General features: G+C 37.2%; 1 long non-coding RNA gene across 1 annotated transcript in view; it reads right to left on the minus strand.

Moving 5' to 3' along the window:
- Positions 1–2,598: 2,598 nt before the first annotated feature.
- Positions 2,599–24,088, minus strand: part of LOC138361033 (uncharacterized) — a 55,550-nt gene continuing 34,060 nt past the window's right edge. Inside the window, exon 2 of the long non-coding RNA XR_011226763.1 lies at positions 2,599–2,935. This is a non-coding gene — a long non-coding RNA (uncharacterized lncRNA). The remainder of the gene's footprint in view (positions 2,936–24,088) is intronic.

Consider the following 24,088-nt stretch of genomic DNA (forward strand, 5'->3'; position numbering starts at 1 on the left):
GAAAACCTGCTGCCAGTATACACCAATATATATATATGTCGTACCTAGTAGCCAGAACGCACTTCTCAGCCTACTATTCAAGGCCCGATTTGCCTAATAAGCCAAGTTTTTCTGAATTAATTGTTTTTCGACTACCTAACCTAACCTAACCTAACTTTTTAGGCAACCTAACCGAACCTAACCTATAAAGATAGGTTAGGAAAGGTTAGGTAGGGTTGGTTAGGTTCGGTCATATATCTACGTTAATTTTAACTCCAATAAAAAAAAATTGACTACATACATAATGAAATGGGTAGCTTTATCATTTCATAAGAAAAAAAATAGAGAAAATATATTAATTCAGGAAAACTTGGCTTATTAGGCAAATCGGGCCTTGCATAGTAGGCTGAGAAGTGCGTTCTGGCTATTAGGTACGACATATATATATATATATATATATATATATATATATATATATATATATATATATATATATATATATATATACACACATGTCGTACCTAGTAGCCAGAATGCACTTCTCGGCCTACTATGCAAGGCCCGATTTGCCTAATAGGCCGAGAGATTTTTTCTATTTATAATAAATTGTTTCCAATTGACTGATTTTACTTATAGTTGTTTTATTATATTAAGAACATATATTATTGAATTAGTTATGTTAGTTTAGGTTAGGTTAAGATAGGTTAGGTTAGGTTAGGTAGGGTTGGTTAGGTTCGGTCATATATCTCCGTTAGTTTTAAAAAACTCAAATTGAAAAAAAATGAACTCATACATAATGAAATGGATAGCTTTATCATTTCATAAGAAAAAATAATAGAAAAATATATAAATTCAGGAAAACTTGGCTTATTAGGCAAATCGGGCCTTGCATAGTAGGCCGAGAAGTGCATTCTAGCTACTAGGTACGACATATATATATATATATACTCGCAGACGTCCAGCCGTCTGCTATCGCTGTATCTATCGATGATTTCTGTGTTGTTTGCTAGGATTTCTCTGGTGATGGTTTGTTTGTGGGAAGAGATTATATGTTCCTTAATGGAGCCCTGTTGCTTATGCATTAGCAACAACGCTCCATTAAGGAATATATAATCTATATATATATAAATATATATATATATATATATATATATATATATATATATATATATATATATATATATATATATATTATTAAATATGACCGAAAAAGTAAGATTAATAATTCTAACACGAATTTTCTCAATCTTTCGTACATTTCTTTTCACTGTTGGAGGTAATTCAAAAATCAATTCTCCAAAATTCATTTTTATTTCTAGTCTGACGCGACACTTGAGCGCGTTTCGTAAAACTTATTACATTTTCAAAGACTTTACACATACACAACTGAATAGAACTTACATATCTCCAATTTGTTTATATCTACATTTGAGTGAGGTGGATGGGGTGAGGTGGTATTTAATAGGGTATTAATTTCATCAACACAAGACAGAACATGAAACAATAGGTATTGAAATGGAAGTGATTGTAGAAAGCCTATTGGTCCATATTTCTTGATGCTTCTATATTGGAGCGGAGTCTTGAGGTGGGTAGAATATAGTTGTGCATTAATTGGCTGTTGATTGCTGGTGTTGACTTCTTAATGTGCAGTGCCTCGCAAACGTCAAGCCGTCTGCTATCGCTGTATCTATCGATGATTTCTGTGTTTTTACTACGATTTCTCTGACGATGGTTTGGTTGTGGGAAGAGATTATATGTTCCTTAATGGAGCCCTGTTGCTTATGCATCGTTAAACGCCTAGAAAGAGATGTTGTTGTCTTGCCTATATACTGGGTTTTTTGGAGCTTACAGTCCCCAAGTGGGCATTTGAAGGCATATACGACGTTGGTCTCTTTTAAAGCGTTCTGCTTTGTGTCTGGAGAGTTTCTCATGAGTAGGCTGGCCGTTTTTCTGGTTTTATAGTAAATCGTCAGTTGTATCCTCTGATTTTTGTCTGTAGGGATAACGTTTCTATTAACAATATCTTTCAGGACCCTTTCCTCCGTTTTATGAGCTGTGGAAAAGAAGTTCCTGTAAAATAGTCTAACAGGGGGTATAGGTGTTGTGTTAGTTGTCTCTTCAGAGGTTGCATGGCGTTTCACTTTCCTTCTTATGATGTCTTCGACGAAACCATTGGAGAAGCCGTTGTTGACTAGGACCTGCCTTACCCTACAGAGTTCTTCGTCGACTTGCTTCCATTCTGAGCTGTGGCTGAGATCACGGTCGACATATGCGTTAACAACACTCCTCTTGTACCTGTCTGGGCACTTCGTCGACTTGCTTCCATAACAAAACAAGAGGAGTGTTGTTAACGCATATGTCGCCCGTGCTCTCTCTCTCTATATATATATATGCAAAATCTAAATATAAAAAATCTATATAAAAAAAATGGAAATCACACATAATGCAATAGAGGGAATGTTTAGGTCCCGTTGAATACAGTTTCTGTGTGGTTTTCTCCTACCACCCTCTTCCTTTTGTGTTTTGTTGTCTTTTATTAGATATTTAAAGGTTACAATATGTACATTAGTTAATACAATTAGCGCTTAAAGGTCATGGATCTCTTGTGAAACACATGGGTATTAATAGTTGTTTTATTATGTAAAATAAATATAAAAGGCCCAAGGGCCATGTAGGAACAAGAATGCAAGGCCGGCAGAAGCTGCCATAAGTCTGGGAAGACAGAAGATTCTTTTGCTTTGAAGAAATTAGAAGACCCTGCTTCTCCATCCTCCTGTTTCCAAGATGGCGGCCACACCCTGCTTGCCCTGGACAATCACCATATGGAGAAGGACTGTGTGTTTACTGTGAAGGGAAGGTCAACAAATGCAGTGCCAGCATGAGTCAGTCTTGAAAGGTAAACGGTGATGGCACCCTCCCAGTAACACAAAAGCCAAGCAGGCCCAGTGAGGAAGACCTGTTGAAGGGAAAGAAGGAGAACTTGTAGTCATACATTTTTATTATATAAGATTCCTAAATATTAGATTGATATAAATTTGTGAGAGTATTCTGAGCATTTTGAATCATCTTGAGTCTTCTCCTCCCTCAGCAAATAAACTGTCAAAAGATTAAACAACCCCTGGCTCACAAGTAGCATACCCATCAATGCTTACCAATATAATACAAAGAGCCAAAGCTTCCTTTTATGAGAATAGATTTAAAGAAGCAAAACGAAATATGAACATTACATGGAAAGTCATCTCTAACATCCTAGGGTCTAAACAACACTCACATACCAAGCAGATAAAACTCTCCAAAGATGGTTACACACTTGCAACAGACTTAGATATTGCAACTAATTTCAATAGCTTCTTTTCATCAATTGGTGCAAACCTTGCCAGAAAAATTCCAGAGACCCAGACACAATATACTACATATCTCACAGGTAGCTAACTCTCTATTCCTTTTACCAGTCAGCCCGACAGACATTATATCCATAATTCAATTACTTAAAACCAAAACTTGGAACATTAATAAAATACCATCTATGATATATAAGAGTGCTGCCCCTGTTCTTGCAACACCCATTCCTCTGCTATTCAACAAATCTCTAGTGTCCTACTTTTCCTGATATCCTTAAAAAAGCAAGATTGGTGCCAGTTAATAAAGGAGGCGAGACAACTGACAATTACAGAATAATATCACATCTACCTATACTTTCAAAAATTGTTTTTTTTTTTAATCAGCTCTATTCCTACTTCGTAAAATCTATATACTAAGTCCCTGCCAGTTTGGCTTTTGTTTCCAAATGAGTATCAATGATGCCATCATTAGACTGTTTGATATAATCTACACTGCCCTTGACAAAAATGAGTTCTCAATTGGCCTCTTCATTGACTTGAGAAAAGCCTTTGATACTATAAACCATAATTACCTCTTATTTAAACTTCACCACTATGGTATTCAAGGCCTTGCTTTGGACTATATTCGTTCCTATCTAAGTGACAGGAACTAATATGTACTCATCAATAGCATAACTCCAACTTTTGGACAAAAGTCCAACTTTTGCCTTATTCAAAAATAAAACCAAAAAGTACCTATTTCATCTTCATAGTTTTCTACCTAGTACTTTATGTTCACACTGTATCTAGTGCTACCTAATCCCCCAACATTTGTACCTAAGCCATATTACTTTACCACTGTAATCTTAGATATCATCTGATATCATGGTTGTTGTATTGAGTGCATATTCTACTGCATTATTCCTTGAGATTTTTCCTTGAAACGATCCTCATATTATGCTTCAGTGAACCAACTATAACCCTGAAATGTTATCCTCATGTACCTAGTAATCCTTGTTTCATTATTGTGTATTGTTATTATTGCGTATTGTTATTATTGTGTATTGTTATTAATAAAAATATTAAAAAATTATCCATTAATAAAAAACATGACCTTGAGAAGAAGTATAGGTTAGGAACCGTCTCCAAAGAATTCTCTAAGAATTACTCGTTATTGCTATCTAAAATAATTAGTCGAGCCAAAACTAAATACTACGAAGATAAATTTACCCAAATAAAGAGCAACATTAAAAAAACTTGGAGCACAATTTCACAAATATTGGGATCAAAGAAGATTTTAAATAACAAACCAACAGTCATGTCCAATAACGATGGTCAGCTTTCAGCCTCTGATTCTGCTATTGAGTTCAATAGGTTCTTCTCTTCCATTGGGTCATCCCTTGCAAATGATATTCCATCTTCCAGTACTGATGTTAAGGACTATCTTACAGGTAACTATCCACAGCCTCTGTACCTAAAGCCTACAAATTCCACTGACGTTAATGAGATAATCCTTTCCCTTAAAACCAAGTCTAGTGCCCTTGAGGAGATACCAACTTTAATTTACAAAAAAGCCTCCAGATTTTTAGCCTCTGGTATTGCATTGCTCTTCAACAAGTCACTTGAACTCCAAATCTTTCCAGATATTCTAAAAAAAGCGAGAGTAACCCCTGTCCACAAATGTGGTGATCTCACAGATGTTAACAACTACAGACCTATATCAATCCTGCCTAACTTGTCAAAAATATTTGAAAAACTAATCTACAAGCAGATTTACTCTTATCTAGCCAAACACAATATACTTAGCTCTTGTCAATATGGCTTCAGACCCAAAAAAGCACTAACGATGCACTTATTAGTATGATTAACTTGATTCATGCAGCTCTTGATAAAAATGAGTTCCCTGTTGGGCTATTTGTGGACCTGCGTAAGGCTTTTAACACTGTCAACCACCAACACCTTCTTCTTAAATTACATCATTATGGAGTCAGAGGACGCTCCCTGCAATACCTCAAATCTTACCTTACTGACAGGCTCCAGTATGTTTCTGTGAATAATTCAATTTCTCCCACCCCTACCCATCAACATCGGTGTTCCTCAGGGCAGCATACTTGGACCTCTCCTGTTTCTCATCTACATTAATGACCTTCCAAATCCCTCCCAACACCTCAAACCAATTCTATTTGCTGATGACACAACCTTCATTTACTCCAGTCCTGACCCCCTTACTGTAAATGCCACAGTAAATATTGAGCTAAATAAAGTCCATCTTTGACTAACTGCCAACAAACTCACCCTTAACATTGAAAAAAAATTCTATATTCTGTTTGGCAATAAATCCTCTAATCAAATAAATCTCAGAATAAACAATACCCAAATTTGTAACAAAATAGATGGCAAATTCCTAGGCGTTCTCATTGACCACAAGCTGAATTTCCAGGGACACATTCTAAATATATAAAAAAAAGTTTCAAAAACTGTTGCCATTCTTTCTAAGATCAGATATTAAGTTCCCCGCCCTGCCCTGGTGACGCTCTATTACTCCCTCATCTATCCATATCTCAACTATGGTATTTGTGCTTGGGGTTCTACTACCCAAAATCATTTACGTCCTCTAATTACTCAACACAAAGCTGCTATTACGATAATATCCAACTCTGGCCCCAGACATCACTCGGTACCCCTACTCAAATCTCTGAATATGTTAGATATTAAGTCACTGCACATTCTCTCATATGTATTATACATATATAAAACGCTGAACTGTAATGCCAATCCTGACCTCAAAAGCTTCATTGAAGGTTGCAACAGAACCCATGAGCACCACACCAGAAACAAATACAGTTTTGATATTCCAAGAGTACGACTTAATCAAACTAGAAATGCTCTACAAATCAAGGGACTCAGAATGTGGAATGACCTTCCCAATCATGTTAAAGACTGTATCTCTCTCAACCAGATTAAGATAAAAGCGAAGCACTACCTAATAAATTCCCTGTAACTACCTTACCCCTATATTGTCAACCCATGTCTGTTTTTTTAAACAACGCTGTTTGTCGACCTAATTGTATTTGTGCTGCTTTTTCAATCATGTTACCCCCCTTTTTTATCTTTATTTTAATTTGTTCTCAACACATTCTATACTTTAAACTCAACTTGTATTAAGTTATAGTCTTTAATGTTTTTCCTGCCCGAAACGCTTTGCGTAATAGTGGCTTTAGGCATTGTATGTACTAGCCCTATCTATAAATCTAGAAATTTTTGTAAAATCTGTTGTGTGTATGTACCTTACCTGAATAAACATTTATTTATTAATTATTTATTATTGTGTATTGTTATTATTCTAATCTGCTTTTGTGTCAAATTTCTTCAATGTACCTGTAAACATTTTTTTGTTAATTTTAATGTAATTCTTCTACTTAAAATTATCTGTACAGGTAAAATAAATCTGTAAAGTACCTGTAAACATTTTTTTATCAATTTTACTGTTAATTTATGTAAAAAATTTCTGTTAGTTTAAGGACTTGCCCGAAACGCTATGCTTACTAGTGGCTTTACAAGAATGTAAATTCAATTTAATTTCTGTATTCTCTGTTAACCCCCAATGTACCTTCTTGTATATAAATAAATATAAATAGCCTCCCCCTACTCTACCATTGACAGTAGGGGTGCCACAGGGCAGCATCTTGGGACCTCTCCTATTTCTTATTCAGATTCAGATTCAGATTCAGATGTTTATTCAGGTAAGGTATATACATACAAGTGATGTTACATTAATGGATTGATATATAGATAGAGCTAGTACATACAATGCCTAAAGCCACTATTACGCAATGCGTTTCGGGCAAGAAAAACATTAATATCTAGAACTTAATACTAATTGAGCATAAAGAATAAAAGATGTTGAGAACAAATACAAATAAAGATAAAAAAAAGGGGGAACATGACTGAAAAGGCAGCACAAATACAATAGGTTGACAAACAGTGTTGATTAAAAAAAAAAAGAAAAAAAAAAAAAAAAAGAAAATAACAGACATGGGTTGACAATAGAGGAGTGAGGTAGATTACAGGGAATTTATTAGGTAGTGTTTAGTTTTTATCTTAAACTGGTTGAGAGAGGTACAGTCTTTAACATGGTTGGGAAGGTCATTCCACATTCTGGGCCCCTTGATTTGCAGAGCATTTCTAGTTTGATTAAGACGTACTCTAGGAATATCAAAACTGTATTTATTTCTGGTGTGGTGCTCATGGGTATATACATTATATACGTATATACATTATATATACATTATATAGTACATTACATACATTACATTACATACATTACATTACATTACATATATATACATTATATACATTATATAGTATATACGTATATACATTATATATATATATATATATATATATATATATATATATATATATATATATATATATATATATATATATATATATATATATATATATATATATATATATATATGTCGTACTTAGTAGCCATAACTCACTTCTCAGCCTACTATGCAAGGCCCGATTTACCTAATAAGCCTAGTTTTCATGAATTAATGTTTTTTCGACAACCTAACCTTCCTAACCTAACCTAACCTAACGTTTTCGGCTACCTAACCTAACCTAACCTATCTTTATAGGTTAGGTTAGGTTAGGTAGGGTTGGTTAGGTTCGGTCATATATCTACGTTAATTTTAACTACAATAAAAAAAAATTGACCTCATACATAATGAAATTGGTAGCTTTATCATTTCATAAGAAAAAAATTAGAGAAAATATATTAATTCAGTAAAACTTGGCTTATTAGGCAAATCGGGCCTCGCATAGTAGGCTGAGAAGTGAGTTCTGGCTACTAGGTACGACATATATATATATATATATATATATATATATGTCGTACCTAGTAGCCAGAACGCACTTCTCGACCTACTATGCAAGGCCCGATTTGCCTATTAAGCCAAGTTTTCCTGAATTGATGTATTTTTTCTAATTTTTTTCTTATGAAATGATAAAGCTACCCATTTCATTATGTATGAGGTCAATTTTTTTTTATTGGAGTTAAAACTAACGTAGATATATGACCGAACCTAACCAACCCTACCTAACCTATCCTAACCTATCTCTATCGGTTAGGTTACGTTAGGTAGCAGAAAAAGTTAGGTTAGGTTAGGTTAGGTAGGTTAGGTAGTCGAAAAAACATTAATTCATGAAAACTTGGCTTATTAGGCAAATTGGGCAATGCATAGTAGGCAGAGAAGTGCGTTCTGGCTACTAGGTACGACATATATATATATTGATATATATATATATATATATATATATATTTTATTAAATATGACCGAAAAAGTAAGATTAATAATTCTATCACGAATTTTCTCAATCTTTCGTACATTATGCTTCACTGTTGGAGGTAAATCAAAAATCACTTCTCCAAAATTCATTTTTATTTCTAGTCTGACGCGACACGGGCGCGTTTCGTAAAACTTATTACATTTTCAAAGACTTCACAAATACACAACTGATTAGAACTTGCGTTTCCCTGATTTTATATCTACATTTGAGTGAGGTGGGAAGGGTGATGTGGCATTACATTTGAGTAAGGTGGGAAGGATGATGTGGCATTAGAGGATATTAATAGGGTATTAAAAGTATCAACACAAGACAGAACACGAAACAATGGATATTGAATAGAAGTGTTTGTAGAAAGCCTATTGGTCCATATTTCTTGATGCTTCTATATTGGAGCGGAGTCTTGAGGTGGGTAGAATATAGTTGTGCAATAATTGGCTGTTGATTGCTGGTGTTGACTTCTTGATGTGTAGTGCCTCGCAAACGTCGAGCCGCCTGCTATCGCTGTATCTATCGATGATTTCTGTGTTGTTTACTAGGATTTCTCTGGCGATGGTTTGGTTATGGGAAGAGATTATATGTTCCTTAATGGAGCCCTGTTGTTTATGCATCGTTAAACGCCTAGAAAGAGATGTTGTTGTCTTGCCTATATACTGGTTTTTTTGGAGCTTACAGTCCCCAAGTGGGCATTTGAAGGCATAGACGACGTTAGTCTCTTTTAAAGCGTTCTGTTTCGTGTCTGGAGAGTTTCTCATGAGTAGGCTGGCCGTTTTTCTGGTTTTATAGTAAATCGTCAGTTGTATCCTCTGATTTTTGTCTGTAGGGATAACGTTTCTATTAACAATATCTTTCAGGACCCTTTCCTCTGTTTTATGAGCTGTGGAAAAGAAGTTCCTGTAAAATAGTCTAATAGGGGGTATAGGTGTTGTGTTAGTTGTCTCTTCGGAGGTTGCATGGCTTTTCACTTTCCTTCTTATGATGTCTTCGATGAAACCATTGGAGAAGCCGTTATTGACTAGAACCTGCCTTACCCTACAGAGTTCTTCGTCGACTTGCTTCCATTCTGAGCTGTGGCTGAGAGCACGGTCGACGTATGCGTTAACAACACTCCTCTTGTACCTGTCAGGGCAGTCGCTGTTGGCATTTAGGCACATTCCTATGTTTGTTTCCTTTGTGTAGACTGCAGTGTGGAAACCTCCGCCCTTTTCCATGACTGTTACATCTAGAAAAGGCAGCTTCCCATCCTTTTCCGTCTCGTAAGTGAAACGCAGCACGGAACTCTGCTCAAATGCCTCCTTCAGCTCCTGCAGATGTCTGACATCAGGTACCTGTGTAAAAATGTCGTCAACATACCTGCAGTATATGGCCGGTTTCAAGTTCATGTCGACTAAGACTTTTTGCTCGATGGTACCCATGTAGAAGTTTGCAAACAGGACACCTAGGGGAGAACCCATAGCGACCCCATCTACTTGCTTATACATGTGCCCATCCGGGCTCAAGAAGGGTGCCTCTTTAGTACAAGCTTGGAGTAGTTTCCTCAGAATACTTTCTGGCATGTCAAGAGGAGTACAGGCTGGATCACGATACACTCTGTCGGCTATCATTCCGATTGTCTCGTCCACAGGTACGTTAGTGAACAGCGATTCTACGTCCAACGAGGCTCTTATCCCTGTGGCCCGTGCGCCCCGCAGTAAGTCCACAAATTCCTTTGGAGACTTCAGGCTGAAGGCGCAAGGAACATAAGGAGTCAGCAGGCCGTTGAGTCGCTTCGCCAATCTGTACGTGGGTGTGGGTATCTGGCTAATGATTGGCCGAAGTGGGTTTCCAGGCTTGTGCGTCTTGACATTTCCATACGCATATCCAGGTTTATATTCCCCAATGATCTTTGGCAGGTGGAGTCCGGATTTCTTGGCGTTCACAGTTTCGATCAGTTTGTTGACCTTTGCTTTTAATTCGGCTGTAGTGTCCTTCGTTACCCTTTGGAACTTAGTTTGGTCAGAGAGTATGATGTTCATTTTCGCCAGATATTCGTCTTTTTTAAGAATGACATATATTGGCGACTTGTCACCTCTCCTGACAACTATCTCCTTGTTCTCACGAAGGCTTTTAGCTGCCGCTCTAAGCTCGGGGGACAGTATGGTGCTTCTGTAGTTGCCTCGATTCTTTCCTCCTTCTGCAATAAGTTCTGCTTGTAAGGTATCTTTGGTAGTGACCTTCTTTTGTGTCTCGAGTTCGAATATGTCGTCCAACAGAATTTCCAACTCCACTTTCCGGGCCATTTCACTCGGTCTGGACATAACATGACAGTTTATGCCCAGATTTAGGAGAGTGACTTGGTCCTCAGTGAGGTTAATTCCTGCAAGGTTCAGGAAGCCATCTCTTGGTCGTGGAATTGCCATAGGTCCTCCATATAATGTTGTTAGTTTCTTGATAATCCTTGTTTTAGTGCTGAGGTGATGTTGGTCTGTGAGGATGTCGAGGTGTTGTTCAATGCGGGTACGGATACTATGGTCGATGTTGCTATTTCTCCACTCGTTTGTAGCATGAAGTAGTTGCGTTTTTTTGTCTTTGATTTCATTCTCTGCCTTGTATATCTGATCACGAATCAGATCCTGGCGATATTTTATCGTGAAGGCTTTATCGTGCCTGCTGACTCCTTATGTTCCTTGCGCCTTCAGCCTGAAGTCTCCAAAGGAATTTGTGGACTTACTGCGGGGCGCACGGGCCACAGGGATAAGAGCCTCGTTGGACGTAGAATCGCTGTTCACTAACGTACCTGTGGACGAGACAATCGGAATGATAGCCGACAGAGTGTATCGTGATCCAGCCTGTACTCCTCTTGACATGCCAGAAAGTATTCTGAGGAAACTACTCCAAGCTTGTACTAAAGAGGCACCCTTCTTGAGCCCGGATGGGCACATGTATAAGCAAGTAGATGGGGTCGCTATGGGTTCTCCCCTAGGTGTCCTGTTTGCAAACTTCTACATGGGTACCATCGAGCAAAAAGTCTTAGTCGACATGAACTTGAAACCGGCCATATACTGCAGGTATGTTGACGACATTTTTACACAGGTACCTGATGTCAGACATCTGCAGGAGCTGAAGGAGGCATTTGAGCAGAGTTCCGTGCTGCGTTTCACTTACGAGACGGAAAAGGATGGGAAGCTGCCTTTTCTAGATGTAACAGTCATGGAAAAGGGCGGAGGTTTCCACACTGCAGTCTACACAAAGGAAACAAACATAGGAATGTGCCTAAATGCCAACAGCGACTGCCCTGACAGGTACAAGAGGAGTGTTGTTAACGCATACGTCGACCGTGCTCTCAGCCACAGCTCAGAATGGAAGCAAGTCGACGAAGAACTCTGTAGGGTAAGGCAGGTTCTAGTCAATAACGGCTTCTCCAATGGTTTCATCGAAGACATCATAAGAAGGAAAGTGAAAAGCCATGCAACCTCCGAAGAGACAACTAACACAACACCTATACCCCCTATTAGACTATTTTACAGGAACTTCTTTTCCACAGCTCATAAAACAGAGGAAAGGGTCCTGAAAGATATTGTTAATAGAAACGTTATCCCTACAGACAAAAATCAGAGGATACAACTGATGATTTACTATAAAACCAGAAAAACGGCCAGCCTACTCATGAGAAACTCTCCAGACACGAAACAGAACGCTTTAAAAGAGACTAACGTCGTCTATGCCTTCAAATGCCCACTTGGGGACTGTAAGCTCCAAAAAAACCAGTATATAGGCAAGACAACAACATCTCTTTCTAGGCGTTTAACGATGCATAAACAACAGGGCTCCATTAAGGAACATATAATCTCTTCCCATAACCAAACCATCGCCAGAGAAATCCTAGTAAACAACACAGAAATCATCGATAGATACAGCGATAGCAGGCGGCTCGACGTTTGCGAGGCACTACACATCAAGAAGTCAACACCAGCAATCAACAGCCAATTATTGCACAACTATATTCTACCCACCTCAAGACTCCGCTCCAATATAGAAGCATCAAGAAATATGGACCAATAGGCTTTCTACAAACACTTCTATTCAATATCCATTGTTTCGTGTTCTGTCTTGTGTTGATACTTTTAATACCCTATTAATATCCTCTAATGCCACATCATCCTTCCCACCTTACTCAAATGTAATGCCACATCACCCTTCCCACCTCACTCAAATGTAGATATAAAATCAGGGAAACGCAAGTTCTAATCAGTTGTGTATTTGTGAAGTCTTTGAAAATGTAATAAGTTTTACGAAACGCGCCCGTGTCGCGTCAGACTAGAAATAAAAATGAATTTTGGAGAAGTGATTTTTGATTTACCTCCAACAGTGAAGCATAATGTACGAAAGATTGAGAAAATTCGTGATAGAATTATTAATCTTACTTTTTCGGTCATATTTAATAAAATATGTCTACAGGAAAGACTGCTACCAAAATATACTAATATATATATATATATATATATATATATATATATATATATATATATATATATATATCAATATATATATATGTCGTACCTAGTAGCCAGAACGCACTTCTCTGCCTACTATGCAAGGCCCGATTTGCCTATTAAGCCAAGTTTTCATGAATTAATTGTTTTTCGACTACCTAACCTAACCTAACTTTTTCGGCTACCTAACCTAACCTAACCTATAAAGATAGGTTAGGTTAGGTTAGGTAGGGTTGGTTAGGTTCGGTCATATATCTACGTTAATTTTAACTCCAATAAAAAAAATTTGACCTCATACATAACGAAATGGGTAGCTTTATCACTTCATAAGAAAAAAATTAGAGAAAATATATTAATTCAGGAAAACTTGGCTTATTAGGCAAATTTGGCCTTGCATAGTAGGCTGAGAAGTGCGTTCTGGCTACTAGGTACGACATATATATATATATATATATATATATATATATATATATATATATATATATATATATATATATATATATATATATATATATATATATATATATTAGTATATTTTGGTAGCAGTCTTTCCTGTAGACATATTTTATTAAATATGACCGAAAAAGTAAGATTAATAATTCTAACACGAACTTTCTCGATATTTCGTACGTTTCTTTTCACTGTTGGTGGTAATTCAAAAATCAATTCTCCAAAATTCATTTTTATTTCTAGTCTGACGCGACACTTGGGCGCGTTTCGTAAAACTTATTACATTTTCAAAGACTTTAGTTTACACATACACAACTGAATAGAACTTACACATCTTCGATTTGTTTATATCTACATTTGAGTGAGGTGGATGGGATGAGGTGGTATTAATAGGGTATTAAATTCCTAAACACAAGACAGAACACGAAATAATGGGTATTGAATGGAAGTGATTGTAGAAAGCCTATTGGTCCATATTTCTTGATGCTTCTATATTGGAGCGGAGTCTTGAGGTGGGTAGAATATAGTTGTGCATTAATTGGCTGTTGATTGCTGGTGTTGACTTCTTGATGTGTAGTGCCTCGCAGACGTCAAGCCGCCTGCTATCGCTGTATCTATCGATGATTTCTGTGTTGTTTACTAGGATTTCTCTGGCAATGGTTTGGTTGTGGGAAGAGATTATATGTTCCTTAATGGAGCCCTGTTGCTTATGCATCGTTAAACGCCTAGAAAGAGATGTTGTTGTCTTGCCTATATACTGGTTTTTTTGGAGCTTACAGTCCCCAAGAGGGCATTTGAAGGCATAGACGACGTTGGTCTCTTTTAAAGCGTTCTGCTTTGTGTCTGGAGAGTTTCTCATGAGTAGGCTGGCCGTATTTCTGGTTTTATAGTAAATCGTCAGTTGTATCCTCTGATTTTTGTCTGTAGCGATAACGTTCCTATTAACAATATCTTTCAGGACCCTTTCCTCCGTTTTATGAGCTGTGGAAGAGAAGTTCCTGTAAAATAGTCTAATAGGGGGTATAGGTGTTGTGTTAGTTGTCTCTTCAGAGGTTGCATGGCGTTTCACTTTCCTACTTATGATGTCTTCGACGAAACCATTGGAGAAGCCAATGTGTAAACTAAAGTCTTTGAAAATGTAAGTGTCGCGTCACACTAGAAATAAAAATAAATTTTGGAGAATTGATTTTTGAATTACCACCAACAGTGAAAAGAAACGTACGAAAGATCGAGAAAATTCGTGTTAGAATTATTAATCTTACTTTTTCGGTCATATATATATATATATATATATATATATATATATATATATATATATATATATAATATATATATATATATATATATATATATATATATATATATATATATATATATATATATATATATATATTGGTGTATACTGGCAGCAGGTTTTCTTTCAAACATGTTTCATTGAATATGACCGCATATTCTGTATTTATTATTTTCTGGTTTAGGGCTTCTATCCCTCTAACTATTTTCTTAGCATCAGGGCTTAATTGGAATAGGAGTTCTCCAAAACTCATTTTCGTACTTTTAAGGTGAAGAAAAGAAGTGATTTACTATAGAGTGTATTACACTTATTTGTATAATTTGCACGACGTTTCGAACCTCCATGGTTCATTCTCAAGTGAACAATCTTACAATACTAGTTGATTTTATACCCGCATTAGGTCAGGTGATAATACAATGAAGGTGAAAAACATGGGGGGATACATAAGGGATAAACATAGGGGCTGCAGAAGGCTAATTGGCCCATACGAGGCATCTCCTATCTAAACACAAAGATTAATCCAGTGTAATTGGCCTGTTATGTTGGACATTGTCTTCTGTGTTGGCATCGATATGTTCTTGTCTTGTTCTTACTCTCATGGTGGGTAGAGTAAATAGTTCCGTGATTTGGGTGTTCATGGTAGGTCGCTCTATTCTTATGTGAATTGCCTCAAGAATTTGTAATCTTCTTGAATCTTGGGTTTTATCTATTATGCAAGTATTCTTGTTCAACATTTCTCTTGTTAGAGTAATGTCATGGGCTTGTCTCATGTGATTCCTAGGGGCACCAGATTGAAGATGGCATGTCAAACGCCTCGTCAGCTTGGTCGACGTCATACCTATGTACTTACATTGAAGGTTACATCCTTCGTGGGGGCAAGTGTACATGTATACAACGCTTGACTGCTGTAGAGGGTTCTCCGTCGGCTTCGGGCTGTTTTTGATAAGGAGTTCGGAAGTCTTCTTGGTTTTGTAGAATATTATCAGGTTTATGTTTTGGTTAGGAGTAGTGCTTTTTACTCCTTTACGGATTATTTCTTTCATTATTCTTTCCTCTTTTATATGTTCACTGTGCATGGTTGATTTGTAATATAATTTTATTGGGGGTGTTGTGGTTTCTGTTCTAGGTTCTGAATTATACCAACGGTCCAAGTGTCTTCTTATAGCAGCGTTTATTTCCGCGTTGCTATATCCGTTGTTCACCAATACCTGAGTTACTCTTTCAAACTCTCTACTCACGTTGCTCCATTCAGAGCAGTGGGTAAGCGCTCGACGAATACAAGCATTGAGAACACTGGCTTTGTATCTTTGGGGGCACTCACTTCTACCGTTCAGGCATAATCCTATGTTGGTGGGCTTGGTATATACGTTGGTGCTTAAAGAGGTTCCTGTTTTTGTTATTAGTACATCCAAGAATGGCAGACTGTTATTTTCACTATTTTCATGTGTAAATCGGAGTACTGACTCTCTCTCTAGGTGTCTTTTTAGGTCAATTAGTTCATCTGAGTCTTTTACTATTACGAATATGTCATCTACATAACGGCAGTATACAGTTGGTTTTTGTCTGCTACTGAAGACCCTATCTTCGATGGTTCCCATATAAAAATTAGCAAATAAAACTCCTAAGGGGGAGCCCATTGCTACTCCGTCTATATGTAAATACATGTCTCCTTGTGGACTGATGAAAGGGGCTTCCTTTGTACATGCTTCGAGAAGACTTTTCAAGTGTGGCTCAGGTATGTCTAATTTGGGGGTGCTCTCGTCTCTGTATACTCTGTCCAGTATCATTCCTATGGTTGTGTCGACTGGGACGTTGGTAAAAAGGGATTCAACGTCCAGGGAAGCGATGATTCCATCGGGCTGGGTAGATTTGATCAATTCTAGGAAATCTGCTGATGATTGTAGACTAAACTTACTTGGAGTGTATGGAGTTAGGAGTTCATTGAGTTTTTTTGCCAGGTGATAAGTTGGGGTTGGTATTTGGCTGATTATAGGGCGTAGTGGGTTACCTGGTTTATGCGTCTTAACATTGCCGTAGGCATATCCTAAGCCATAGTCGCCTTGAAGTTTATTGAAATGCACACTACCTTTCTTTGCGTTGATTGCTGTAATTGTTTTGTTTACTTTCCGCTTAAGGTCTTCTACGGGGTTCCTCGTGATTCGTTGAAATTTGGAGTCGTCACTTAGGATGTCGCTAATTTTGTTCATGTATTCATTGGTAGGAATCAATACATATGCTCCTGTTTTGTCGGCTTTTCTTATTGTTACGTCTTTCAGATTTTTTAGTTGTTTCGCTGCTTCTTTGAGTCGTGGGGTTAAGATTGTAGATGAATATGTTCCTCGTTTTTTCCCTGCTTCTGCAAGTAGTTCAGCTTGAAGTGTGTCCGTGGTGATGACTTTTTTGTTGTCTTCTAGCTTATGGATATCGTCCAGAAGCATTTCGATTTCCAGGCGTTTTTGATGCATCTTTGGTTTAGATAAGAATTGACAATTTAGACCAAGATTTAAGAGGTCTCGTTGGTCCTGGGTAAGATCATAAGAAGTCAGGTTAAAGTAGCCATCTTTAGGACGAGGGATTTTTAGCTGTCCACCGTTTAGGGATGTTAACTTAAGGAGTGTCTTTGTTTCTACAAGAGTTTTATGTTGTTGTTTCAGGTTAAATAGTTCACTGTTGATGGTTTGCTTGAGTTGGATAGGGATGTCGTACTGGGTCCATTTGTTTAACAGATGCTCCGCCTGCTCTATAAAGGTTTGGAGGGCTTCCTTCTTCTTGTTTAGTTGATGCCGAATGAGCTCTTGCCTATACTTATAGGTAAACTCTGTATTGCGGACTGCTGGGTCATGTGGGTTTATATTGGTGTATACTGGCAGCAGGTTTTCTTTCAAACATGTTTCATTGAATATATATATATATATATATATATATATATATATATATATATGTGTGTCATATATATATATATATATATATATATATATATATATATATATATATATATATATATATATATATATATATATATATATATATATATATATATATATATATGACAATGTCAGACCACGGAGGAAAAATGAAACAGGAAATTTCCTTAAGTACTTTCGTATATTAAATACATCTTCAGAAGGACCTTCTGAAGATGTATTTAATATACGAAAGTACTTAAGGAAATTTCCTGTTTCATTTTTCCTCCGTGGTCTGACATTGTCACATTCTTAATCACGTGTTTATTTTCGTGATATACACACATATATATATATATATATTTATAGTAGCCAGAACGCACTTCTCAGCCTACTATGCAAGGCCCGATTTGCCTAATAAGCCAAGTTTTCATGAATTAATATATTTTCTCTAATTTTTTTCTTATGAAATGATAAAGCTACCCATTTCATTATGTATGAGGTCAATTTTTTTTTATTTTAGTAAAAATTAACGTAGATATATGACTGAACCTAACCAACCCTGCCTAACCTAACCTAACCTATCTCTATAGGTTAGGTTAGGTTAGGTAGCCGAAAAAGTCAGATTAGGTTAGGTTAGGTAGGTTAGGTAGTCGAAAAACAATTAATTCATGAAAACGTGGCTTATTAGGCAAATCGGGCCTTGCATAGTTGGCTGAGAAGTGCGTTCTGGCTACTAGGTACGACATTATATATATATATATATATATATATATATATATATATATATATATATATATATATACCTAACCAGCCCTACCTAACCTAACCTATCTCTATAGGTTAGGTTAGGTTAGGTAGCCGAAAAAGTCAGATTAGGTTAGGTTAGGTAGGTTAGGTAGTCGAAAAACAATTAATTCATGAAAACGTGGCTTATTAGGCAAATCGGGCCTTGCATAGTTGGCTGAGAAGTGCGTTCTGGCTACTAGGTACGACATTATATATATATATATATATATATATATATATATATATATATATATATATATATATGTCGTACCTAGTAGCCAGAACGCACTTCCCAGTCTACTATGCAAGGCCTGATTTGCTTAATAAGCCAAGTTTTCATGAATTAATTGTTTTTCGACTACCTAACCTACCTAACCTAACCTAACCTAACTTTTTCGGCTACCTAACCTAATCTAACCTATAAAGATAGGTTAGGTTAGGTTAGGTAGGGTTGGTTAGGTTCGGTCATATATCTACGTTAATTTTAACTCCAATAAAAAATAATTGACCTCATACATAATGAAATGGGTAGCTTTATCATTTCACAAGACAAAAATTAGAGAAAATATATTAATTCAAGAAAACTTGGCTTATTAGGCAAATCGGGCCTTGCATAGTAGGCTGAGAAGTGCGTTCTGGCTACTAGGTACGACATATATATATATATATATATATATATATATATATATATATGTCGTACCTAGTAGCCAGAACGCACTTCTCAGCCAACTATGCAAGGCCCGATTTGCCTAATAAGCCACGTTTTCATGAATTAATTGTTTTTCGACTACCTAACCTACCTAACCTAACCTAATCTGACTTTTTTGGCTACCTAACCTAACCTAACCTATAGAGATAGGTTAGGTTAGGTAGGGCTGGTTAGGTTCGGTCATATATCTACGTTAATTTTAACTCCAATAAGAAAAAAATGACCTCATACATTATGAAATGAGTAGCTTTATCATTTCATAATAAAAAAATTAGAGAAAATATATTAATTCAGTAAAACTTGGCTTATTAGGCAAATCGGGTCTTGCATAGTAGGCTGAGAAGTGCGTTCTGGCTACTAGGTACGACATATATATATATATATATATATATATATATATATATATATATATATATATATATATATATATAGAAAGATAGATACAGCGATAGCAGGCGGCTTGACGTTTGCGAGGCACTACACATCAAGAAGTCAACACCAGCAATCAACAGCCAATTATTGCACAACTATATTCTACCCACCTCAAGACTCCGCTCCAATATAGAAGCATCAAGAAATATGGACCAATAGGCTTTCTACAAACACTTCTATTCAATATCCATTGTTTCGTGTTCTGTCTTGTGTTGATGAAATTAATACCCTATTAATACCCTTGTTCTGTCTTGTGTTGATGAAATTAATACCCTATTAATACCACATTTTGTTCTGTCTTGTGTTAATGCCACATCACCCCTTCCACCTCACTCAAATGTAGATATAAAATCGGAGATACGTAAGTTCTATTCAGTTGTGTATTTGTGAACTAAAGTCTTTGAAAATGTAATAAGTTTTACGAAACGCGCCCGTGTCGCGTCAGACTAGAAATAAAAATGAATTTTGGAGAATTGATTTTTGATTTACCTCCAACAGTGAAGCGTAATGTACGAAAGATTGAGAAAATTCGTGTTAGAATTATTAATCTTACTTTTTCGGTCATATTTAATAATATATGTCTACAGGAAAGACTGCTACCAAAATATACTAATATATATATATATATATATATATATATATATATATATATATATATATATATATATATATATATGTCGTACCTAGTAGCCAGCCAGAACACAGTCCTCGGCCTACTATGCAAGGCCCGATTTGTTAAATAAGCCAAGTTTTCCAGAATTTACATATTTTTCGATTTTTTTGTAATGAAATGATAAAGCTATCCATTTCATTATGTATGAGTTAAGTTTTTAATATGATTTAAAACTAAAGTAGGTACGTGACCGAACCTAACCAACCCTACCTAACCTAAACTAACATAACTAAGTCAATAATTTATGTTCTTAATATACAGACAATCTTCAGAATAGACAGTACGTTTTAATACTAAATGTAATAAGTACAATCCTGACTATCGGCATAGTACATAAATGCACTTAATCGCCAGCATTCCACCAAAATATTGTGAATATTATTGTTTACCTAAAAAGCTGTATAGAAAACCACGACCTAAACTTACCTTAGTTATGTAGGAGGACAAACATGTAAATAGCATTTATTGCTTATTAATTACAATTAATACCTAACCTATATCTATATGGATATTACAGTTTTATAGAACTAATAAAACAAAACTAAAGTCTTTCAATAAATTATAAAGTATCTCAGGATATTTGCATTTTTTTTATAAAATCTCTATTGTTTAAAACAACGGAAAAAGAAATTCTTTATATTTAAAACTTGTGTGCATAGAATTGAACACAAAAACTTCAACCTAAAAATTTTGAGTGTATTAACAAGAAATAAGGGGAATATATGGGAAGGTAAATGTAACAGCATAATTAAGTGTAATGATATACTATTTAGACAGTCAGGAATGTACTTATTACATTTAGTTTTAAAGGGTACTGTCTATTCGAAAGAAGGGTTGCACTCACAAGATGAGTATGGGGTGTCCAATAAACTACAACTTGCATGATGAGTATAATATTCATGCTATATATTACAGTAAATAAAATATAACATTTTATCTGTGGCGTACCAAAGGTAAAATGGTAAATTTTAAGGGTTAACTGGAGAAGATCATCACAACAAATGGGGGGACCATCGACAAGCCGCCAGCTTCTTGTCCTCGTCGATGCCACTAATGTAAGTGACCCTCAGGTATATAAATACTTTAATGACAAAAATTTGAAAATATATAGTATGGTTCCGAATGTCTCATGATATAGAACATATTAAGGTTTAAAATCAAATTAATTAGGAGCTCTACTTGTGGCTGACATTCCCCAGCTTGGCGCCTTCTTTTGGTAATTACTTGCTTGTGGCTGACATACAGTATATAATCAGACTATTTCTGCCATAATTCAGCTACACATCAGTCATGCATCATAGTTAGCATATGCATATCTTTACTGCTGTTTTGTGTATTAACGCAAGTAAGTAATTATCAAAGAAGGCACCAAACCGGAAAGGCTATGTAGCACCATCAAATGTGTGGAATAATCAGAGGGCGCTAAATATCACTAAGGATGCCAATACGAGAACAAACGCTTAAGGCGAACGATATCAAAAGTATCCGATTCTTGGTGAATCCTATCGAGGGACAAGTGACCGCGAGGGACGGTCGGAAAGCAAGACACGCTCGTCCTGGAAGTGAAGACATTCAACAAGGATATGCACAACTGTAAGAGGGATAATGCAGTTAGGACAATAAGGAGCAGGGCGGCGCTCCATTAAGTGTCCATGAGACACTTAAGCTCGTCTGGCCAATACGCAACCTCGCCAGAACCGTTTCCCACTCGGTTACGGTGGTAGGAGGAAGGCCACGGGGACACACTACTCTTAAGAGTATGCAGTTTGTTACCAGTATCAGAAGACCAACAACTCTGCCATTGGGCAAGGATGGAGGAATGAATAACTGGGTAAAAGTCAGAATAAAGAATCCCTTTATGGGAGATAGGATAGGTGCGGAGAGCTTCCTGAGCGGCAGCATCCACACGCTCATTGAAAGAGACACCAATATGGCTGGGAACCCAGCAAAACTCAATTGTCTTAAATCTACTGGAGATAAGAAACAGTCAATGTTGAACCTCGACGACCACCAGATTGACTGGATTAAAGGACTCCAGAGCCATAAAGGCACTGCGAGAGTCAACTACAACCACAAAGGAGGATTGACAGCGAGAAAGCAGGAGACGAAGAGCATAGAGAATAGCATAAAGTTCTGCAGTGAAGATGCTAGTCTCCGGAAGCAGGCGACACATATAGGTGTGGTCAGGAAAAACAACAGAGTTGCCTATACCATGCACAGATTTAGACCAAATGGTGAAGATGGAAACGGAGTGGGAGTGTGAAGATAAGTGTTCAAGGAAAAGGCGTTTCAGAACTGTAGAAGAGGTAAAAGCGTTAGTGATGTGAGTCAGAGATTTACAATATTTAGGAAGGGGGACCCTCCACAGAGGCATGCACGGAACAACACGAGGAGAAATGTTAGTAATACTAACTGAAAGAGAATGTTGCAGGAGAGACAACCAGACAGAAAGAGGGAGATGGTGAAGGGGAACAGGAACTATAGGACTGGGGAAAAGTCAAAGCACGACACAGGCAAGAGTGAGGGTGTTGTAAGGACCACGCAAGGTAGCGAAGATAGTAGCGGTCTCGGCGGTCCTGGAGAGACAGGAAGCGAGTGTCAACATACAAGCTGAGGGCAGGAGTTGAACGAAAGGCACCAGAGCTGAGGTGCAACCCAGTATGGTGCCAAGGATCAAGACGGCGAAGAGTAGAAGGAGAAGCAGAAGAGTAAACAATGCAACCATAATCGAGATTGAACAGTATGAGAGAGGAATGTAAAGAGAGGAGTGTACTCCTATCCGGTCCCCAAGAAGTATGGGACAAAACCTTAAGTAGGTTAAGGGCCTTAGAGCATTCAACACGGAGGTAAGAGATATGGGGTGACCAAGACAAACGAGTGTCAAAGATTAACCCCAAAAGCTTAGGAAAATCTTTGTACACAAGGGGATGACCATAAAGCGACAAAGAGGGACGGAGAACGACATGCTTCCGAGTAAAAGTCACAGCAAAAGTCTTAGTTGCAGAGAACTTGAAGTCATGATTGGAGCCCAAGACAACACAGCATCAATCGCAAGTTGAAGCCGCCGTTGAAGGATAGGTGAATCATCACTTCGACAGCAGAGGGCAAGATCGTTGATATAGAGAGCGGAGAAGACGCCAGAAGGGAGGGAAGAAGACCATTGAGGGCAACCAGAAAAAGATTAGTACTCAGAACACTACCTTGGGGTACACCTTCGTATTGTCGAAAAGAGGCAGAGAGAGTGGCACCAAGCCTCACTCTAAAGGAACGATGAGAGAGGAAGCTTCGGAGGAAGAGAGGGAGATTACCACGAAGGCCAAAATAACGAAGTTGGGACAGAATATGGTATCTCCAGGTGGTGTCGTAGCCTTTTCCAGGTCAAAAAGGAAAGCTACAATGAAGGTCTTCACAGCAAAAGCAGTGCGAATATGAACGTCCAAGTTCACCAGAACATAAGTCGTGCTGCGGCACTTGTGAAAACCAAATTCAGAAGGGAAGAGGAGGTGAAAGCATTCCAAGTACTACATCAGACACACATTGTCCACTCATTCAAAGAGTTTGTTAACACAACTCGGTGAGGGAAATAGGGCGGAAGTCCTTAGGGAATGTCCCGAGAGACCCCGGTTTCCGAATAGGGCAGTACAACGGCATTGAGCCAGTCCTCAGAGACTGACGACGACTCCCAGACCTGATTATACAGACTCAGTAA

Source organism: Procambarus clarkii, unplaced genomic scaffold (genome assembly GCF_040958095.1).
Source record: "Procambarus clarkii isolate CNS0578487 unplaced genomic scaffold, FALCON_Pclarkii_2.0 HiC_scaffold_150, whole genome shotgun sequence".
In the NCBI taxonomy this organism is placed as follows: Eukaryota; Metazoa; Arthropoda; class Malacostraca; order Decapoda; family Cambaridae; genus Procambarus; species Procambarus clarkii.